This window comes from Mastomys coucha, unplaced genomic scaffold (genome assembly GCF_008632895.1).
Source record: "Mastomys coucha isolate ucsf_1 unplaced genomic scaffold, UCSF_Mcou_1 pScaffold7, whole genome shotgun sequence".
Classification (NCBI taxonomy): domain Eukaryota; kingdom Metazoa; phylum Chordata; class Mammalia; order Rodentia; family Muridae; genus Mastomys; species Mastomys coucha.
The window spans coordinates 98,314,170-98,321,696 of record NW_022196913.1 but is presented as its reverse complement, the minus strand read 5'-3'; the positions used below and the strand labels follow the sequence as shown (position 1 = coordinate 98,321,696).

At 38.8% G+C, this 7,527-nt stretch overlaps 1 non-coding gene across 1 annotated transcript; it reads right to left on the bottom strand.

The window, feature by feature from the left end:
• Positions 1-418: 418 nt before the first annotated feature.
• LOC116082850 lies at positions 419-525 on the bottom strand. The gene has a single exon (XR_004115478.1). It is a non-coding gene; the product is annotated as a U6 spliceosomal RNA (small nuclear RNA).
• Positions 526-7,527: the final 7,002 nt, after the last annotated feature.

Below are 7,527 nucleotides of genomic sequence, written 5' to 3'. Positions count from 1 at the left end.
ATGAGAGGGAAAAGATCTTTGGCGTATATAAGTTTGACATGATGATCAAAAACATTTTTCAACTTCCCACAAGTGCAAATCACTGATCTAGCAATGCCTGACAGCCCTGACTACCATCTGAGGAGCTTTCAAAAATCCTTATTCACAGGTCACATCACAGACAAGATTAGAGCCTCAATGCCACCAACACTTTATAAAAGTACTTGGGGGCCAGATGGCTAGTTGGTTAAGAGTATTCACTGTTCCTACAGAAGAGTAGAATTCAGTCCTAATACCCACATCAGGTGGCTCAAACCCCTCTGTAATGGCAGCTTCAGGGAATCTGAGACCCTCTTCTGGCTTCCCAGGGTGTACAGACACACTAGTTTTCACAGCAGTGCACCATTTTACATTTCAAGTAACAGTGTAAAAGGTTTCCAGACTTCTGGATCACTTGCAGGGTCTCCATGTCATCCTTGCACAGGGGCCTTGCTAATCTTCTCTGTGTGGTTCCAATTTTAGGAAATGTGCTGCCAAAACAAGCATTAATTAAATAAATGGTGATCCAATTTTCAGAAACTCTTATTAACAAGTCCCATGAGAGTCACAGGCAGAATCTCCCAGATCTTTTGAAATATGTGTGTTTCAATAATTCCTTACATTTTAAGGGGAGTCAGGTTGGTGTTCAAGGGAGAGTTACTAACAGGCTCTTCAAAATGAGCAGCCTTCACCTGTGAACATGGAGAGTCTCAGACTTCATTCCAGACTCAAGGATTTGTCTTGGGTTTTTTTTTTTTGTTTGTTTGTTTGTTTAATTATATAGGTGAGACTTAGAAGTTCCTTGGAAAATCTTCCATAGTTACTGATACATGCACAAGTTTGAACGTCTTTATGTGTTAGGATTATATAACTTTTAAAAATTTTAATACTCATACTTCTATGCTATATTTTTATTTGACCCACAATGCCAACAAATATATTTCTATATTTCTTTTATTATTTTCTTAGTTCAGAGGTTGGTTGGTTATTTTCCACTGTGAAAGTTTTCTTGTCCTAAGAATCAGTAAATTGAAGATTAAAAGTAGGTTTGGGGAATAGTTGACCCCAGAAAAAATAACTATAGTAACTCTTAATATTGGTTTTCTATAAAATGAGAAGCTATAAAAGGATTAAGATGGTAAATATCTGCCTTCGTCTTCACCATCCCTTCTCCAGAGCCCAAGTTTGATGCAGTGTAAAGACATGCGGAGCAGCCTCGTCTGGAAGGCTCATAAATCTTTCTCCACACAGGCCTGCAAGAAGCTTAAAATTAGACCATTATTCTAAAGCCATTTGCCATGACTTTTCAGACAGTACATAATCCTCTATATCTATCTTTCTCAAATGCTGTGAATTATAAACACTATCAATCTGTACGATTCTTTAGTACTACTAAGTATTCCATGAGCTTAGTTTTCTCATCCACGAAATGTTACTGATGTTGCCACCTTCATGGAATGAGTATGACATTTAAATGAACATAGTTTATCAGCTAGATCAATGTAAGTCACCATGTTTTCTAAATGTCAGTGAGGCTTCGTCTCTTCATTCTTCTCCCCTCTTTACATGTATTCTCATCACTCATCTTAGCCTTGGTCAGGAAGAATAGCTGATCCTGCTCAGAGCTGCTCTAAGAGGTGCCAATGCCTTTAGTATTAGCTGGGGAACCTCATTTCTTAGCCTAGGCTTTGATTTTATGTCCCTCATGAGGCTGCACATTTGTTAGCAGTAGCTGTTGTGTGAACATGGAGGTTATTTTTTCGTATTGCCTGACTTATTCTCACAGCACCAAAAATCCAAATAACCATCTCCCCCAGCCTCAAAGTTCATCTCCTGCTGCAGATGTAAGGAAGTTTAGATGTACTAAGGACTATGTCTGCATAAAAGTGTATGAGATACTTTGCCATTGTTATCTTCTTTATTCTGCCCCCAGAATGCACTGCGCTATACACAACTGTATTCTTTCTTTCAAGATGAAAAACTGAAATTCAAACAAGTTGAAGTAACCAAAATCATAGCTTTAAAGCACGGCCTCTTATACAGTCCATACATTATAAGGAATTCCACCAGGATTTGTGACTCATGGCCTATAATCCCACTTACTCAAGAAACCAAGGGGAAAGATTACAAGCTCAACATCTGACTATGCTGTAAATAAAGTTGAAGTCAGTCTGCACACTATAGTGAGATCATGTCTCAAAAAGAAATCAAGCCAGGTGGTGATAGTGAACACCTTTAATCCTAGTGCTTGGGAGGCAGAGGCAGGTGGATTTCTGAGTTCGAGGCCAGCCTGGTCCTCAGAGTGAGTTCCAGGACAGACAGGGCTATACAGAGAAACCATGTCTATGTCTCAAAACAAAACAAAACAAAACAAAAGAAATCAAAGCATAAGAGTGGTAGAGGGCTTTGTTGTCATACACAAGACCTTGAACTCACATCCTAGTAATGAAAAATAAAAGTAGGACTACACTAGATATACATCTGAAGATGTGTCCTGGGTCTGTGTCCATGTTTAAGCCCACAAAGCATGCTCAACTTTTATCAAAGCTATTCTTCTGTCTCACCACACATAAGAACCAACTTATAAAATGTGCACCATAGAAGTCTGTCTTTAGGATAAGAGTATGCTGGGAGCCTTCCCCTCCTTAGAATGGGTTGAAGTGGGACACAGCATTAAATGCAGGCCAAAAGACCAATGATCTCCAGTCTTGTAGGAAACTTAACTCTTTCTTACTGTTTTGTGTTTCATTCATTAAGTGCTGAGAAAACTTAACTCTTTATATTTCTCAGTATTTACTTTATTATTCTCTGTGCTTGAATAAGCCTAGAAAACTTAACACTATTTCTTTTATAAAGTTACTTTATAATTCTCTGGAAATTAACATATTCTGTATAATAGAAGGCTCAAAATGTACTTGTATAAATTAGAAATTCTATAAAATCATTAATATGAAATCATCAATTTGTCTGTATAACCTGCACTAGTATAGAAAGGCCAAATAATAGGATTTTAACACAAACTTATAGATGGTTGAACTATAGGATGATATACTGAAGACTCCATGAGATTTACTAACTACATAGCAGGCTCAATTCCCCAGCATAGTAATATATGTTTATTATTAACAATGACTATCTCTGAGGAAGGGAAACTAGAAGCAAAAGAAGAGTAAAGAGTATTCTCTCATGAATACTCTTGAGAACCTAGGACTCCTTTCTTAGCTTCAATCTATGACTTTCCCATATATTAAGAGGAGTTTGTAAAGGCCACTCAGTGACCTGGACTACCCTGCTCCCTTAAGGTTTAACTGTTGTCACTGGTATACAGCAGGCCACACAGGTCAACAGTCATCTACTGCAGTGATGTCCAAGACAGCTATGTCATTGATTTCACAACCAGGTATAGCAGGAGAAAGGTGGTTCAATAATTAAAGATGCTTGCTGCCAAGTCTGTCAACCTGAAATTGATCCCCAGAACCAATGTAGAGGTGAAAGTAGAAAAGTAACTCCACAAAGTTGTCTTCTATACTCCAAACAGATGTGGTGTATATGTGCACACGCACACACACACACACACACACACACACACACACAACGAAGAAGGAGGAGGAGGAGGAAGAGGAGGAGGAGGAAGAGGAGGAGGAGAAACTTTTAAAAATAATGGAAGGTATATGATTCCAGGATATAAACTTTCTTCCTTAATATAACTTGCTATGGCTATGTGACATGGGTGGCTTTGAGTCTAATGCCACAGGCCAAATTCTCATAACTGACATCCTTACACATGAGCACACATTAAATGAGATTTGCTAGAGACTCATCAACAGGACAGGTTGGGAAGGTTAAAAGGAGAGTCTTAGACAGGTTGAGATTTTAGCATCAGCCACACCAGTTCTGGTATCCAGAACCGGCTATTTTCTAAGATGGTGTCCTGGCTAGTTTTGTATGTCAACTTGACACAGGCTGGAGTTATCACAGAAGGGAGCTTCAGTTGGGGAAGTGGCTCCATGAGGACCAGCTGTGGGGCATTTTCTCAATTAGCGATCAAGGGGGTAAGGTCCCTTGTGGGTGGTGCCATCCCTGGGCTGGAGGTCTTGAGCTCTATAAGAGAGCAGGCTGAGCAAGCCAAGGAGGGCAAGCCAGTAAGGAACATCCCTCCATGGCCTCTGCATCAGCTCCTGCTTCCTGACCTGCTTGAGTCCTGACTTCCTCTGGTGATCAACAGCAATGTGGAAGTAAGCCAAATAAACCCTTTCCTCCGCAACTTGCTTCATGGTCATGATGTTTGTGCAGGAATAGAAACCCTGACTAATACAGATGGGTACAGAGGGAGGGCATAATTATACTTTCTTTCACTTCAGAAAAGGTTCCTTCGTTATTATATTTCCTACCAAATAATAAGAACAATAACTTTCTATAAGGAGCTTAGGCTCCACTCTGCTGTGACAGCTGTTGTCACTTGCTCTGCCACTGATGCTGTTAAATGGGCTCATGCTTTTGCATGCCCGTCTTCACCAGCCTGAGCACTGATGCATCTACCTTGCTTTCCTTCCACTTCCTCAACCTCACTTTGAATAATATCCACCTTCTACAATCTTACATTGCTCTCTCTGATCTCTAAGTCAATAATCACTCTCCATCTCCCATTTGATGATTCATCACTCTTTCAGTAGATAATGACTGAGCACCATATGTTTGCAAGGCATTATTTTAAGTGTGGGACTAGAAACTCATTCCAGTCTCCACAGAGCTTAAATTCTAATCCCAAGTTCCCTCTCTTTCTCTGCCTTGACTGTTAGCAATTCAAAAGAACACCCACTCTATTTTGCTCCAATACTTCCTCTCCAGTAACCTCCAACATAAAACTGCATGATTTGGTATATTTTTAAGGCCTAGGCTGCTTGGAGTTAATTATAGTCAACACGTTAAATACCAAAAGGAAGGAAACAAGAGGCTTAACATGTCAAGAAAAAAAGTCCCATTTTGGAACCTAAGAGTTGAAATAAAATAAAATAAAATAAAATAAAATAAATGCTTTTAAGTTGCATGCAGAGACTGTTCCTTAAGCCAGTTATGGATGAGACTCTATAGCTGGTTAAAGAAAAAGGAGGAGAGGGGTCAAATAACCCAAGAGATGACAAATCCTTGGCTAAGACTTAGGGAATAATGCCATGGAGCCTTGCTTAGTGTATTTAATATATTAGAAGAAATTGTGATGACAGCCGTAGCTTCCCTGTCTTGCTCTTCATCCCACAATAACTCCAAAATATGACAGCAAAGTTTTAGATGAATGGGCTGATCATTTGAAAATAAATTAAGTGACCTTAACCTTAAGCAAAAGGATAAAGGTTTGGTGGCAGAAGCTGTATGTCCCCAATGTAGAGAAGCTTCAACTTTGGTGTGGTCAGAAGCCTACACGAGGTTGAATTTGGAGACTTAGCCGCTGAGAGGCAGCAGTGGGAGAAGTGGTGATCTGAGCAGATTCCTGAGAGTAGGAATACAAGGGAAACTTCCTGAAGCACATGAAGTTAAGTTTTGGGTTCATGAGTGACCGCTTCCTTCACTATTCCCACCATGAAACATTCACAGGACCAGTGAAAGAAAGTAAGAGGAAATATGAGGTGAACTTCAGAGCTATGCAGGTTATAGTCAGAGCCTAAGATTTAATTTTAAAATTAATGTATGATTTTATCACTATAAGAGTCTTAGGATGAGATTCTTGAGGCCACAATATTGCATATATCTTACCTTTAAAGGCTACCTGTCCCTGCCACTGTACATCTAAGAGCAATGAAAGTGACAGAATCATCCACAGTGGCTGAGTTTAACAGGTACCCTTATTATTCATCCCACTAAGTCTCTGTATTGTGTTCTAGTTGGCAACTATTAATAACAGAATCTAAAATTATGCAGTTTCTAAGCAGAACTATAAACTAGCCTTTTTATGTTATAGCCATTTTAAGACACTAGTTAAGAAATAACTGATTGAATTCAATGGAAAAATATAAAACTAAGAAGAGGAAAAACATTCTCACTATTCAGTAAGGGATCTCTCTTGGACACCAGAGTACCTCAAGATGTTTGCACCTGCTTGGTGTAGGTGTATGTGTACGTGTACGTGTACGTGTACGTGTACGTGTGTGTGTGTGTGTGTGTGTGTGTGTGTGTGCGTGTGTCAATGTCAGAGATCAATGAGAGAGGCTGCCTCAGACACTACCTACCTTATTTTTTGAAAGAGGGTTTTTAACTGAACATGCATCTCACCAATTATTACAGACTAACTTGCTAGCAATTCAAGTGACTTGTCTGTCTCCACCTCCCCACTTCTGGGATTATAAGCATATGCCACCATTCCTAGCTTTTTACACAGGATCTAGGTCATCGAGCCTAGATCCTCAGACATGCATTACAAACACTTTACTGGCTAAGCTGTCTTACTAGCCTTATTTTGAGCCTTTAAAAATATATACCACTCTTTATACTTACCTCTCACTCATTGTACACATGATCAGACTGGAACAAAGAAGCAACTCAGTTTCCCACTAGCTATATGTCCCTATTCTAACCAGCATTTCTGGATTTCAGATTTCTCAATGAAGAAAATAATAATTATCTTTCAGGATCAATATAAAGAGTAAAGGAAATAATACAATGGCAATGATATGACAGAGTCTTGTGATTTTCTATTCTGTTCAATAGATATTTATTAATGGCAAATGCATAAACAGGCAAAAATAGTAAGCTAATCAAGGGATGTTTCATTTATTTACTTACACTCTAGAGTGACCTAAGATATAAATACAGAAAATAAAAATCATATTTATCCTTACATGGGGATTTATAGCTTATAAAATGAGACATCTCATTTATAAGAAATTACAGAACATCTAAGAACATTGATTTTAATTATCTAACTCCACATATTAATGAATGAAGAAATAAAGGCTCTGGAGAGATTGCTCATCCGTTCAGAACACTTAATGCTCTTTCCAAGAAGCCAAGTTCAGTTCCCAATACCTATATCAAGGAGCTCATAACCACCTGAAACTCCACTTCCAGTGGATCCCATAGATTTTCCTGGTCTCCATGGTACCTGCACATACATGGTATGCACATAGATGTGCAAGCACACATATAGATACATAGAAAGAAATAAATCCCTCTAATAAATAAAAGAATATTAAGAAAAGCAAGAAGGGAAAGAAGAGGCAGGAAGGGAAGATGAGTAAAGGATGAGGCAGAGGGGAAAGGAATAGACTCTAACTCCAAATTCTTTCTGTTTTAGAAAGTCACCACCCAGACACCTTCACACAGGAAAGTAGCTCTTCCTCTTCTACAGACAGGGGATAAGGCATTCATAAAATCAAAGTAGACATTTCTTTACTGAATAAACCTGATTAATGGCTAAATCTGTCTACAGTGTGGTTCCTGGAAAACTCAAAGGAGGCTTTTCATATAAGGCTGTCAGAAGAAGTTCTGCCTCTGCAGAAAGCAATCTTTTCATCATCT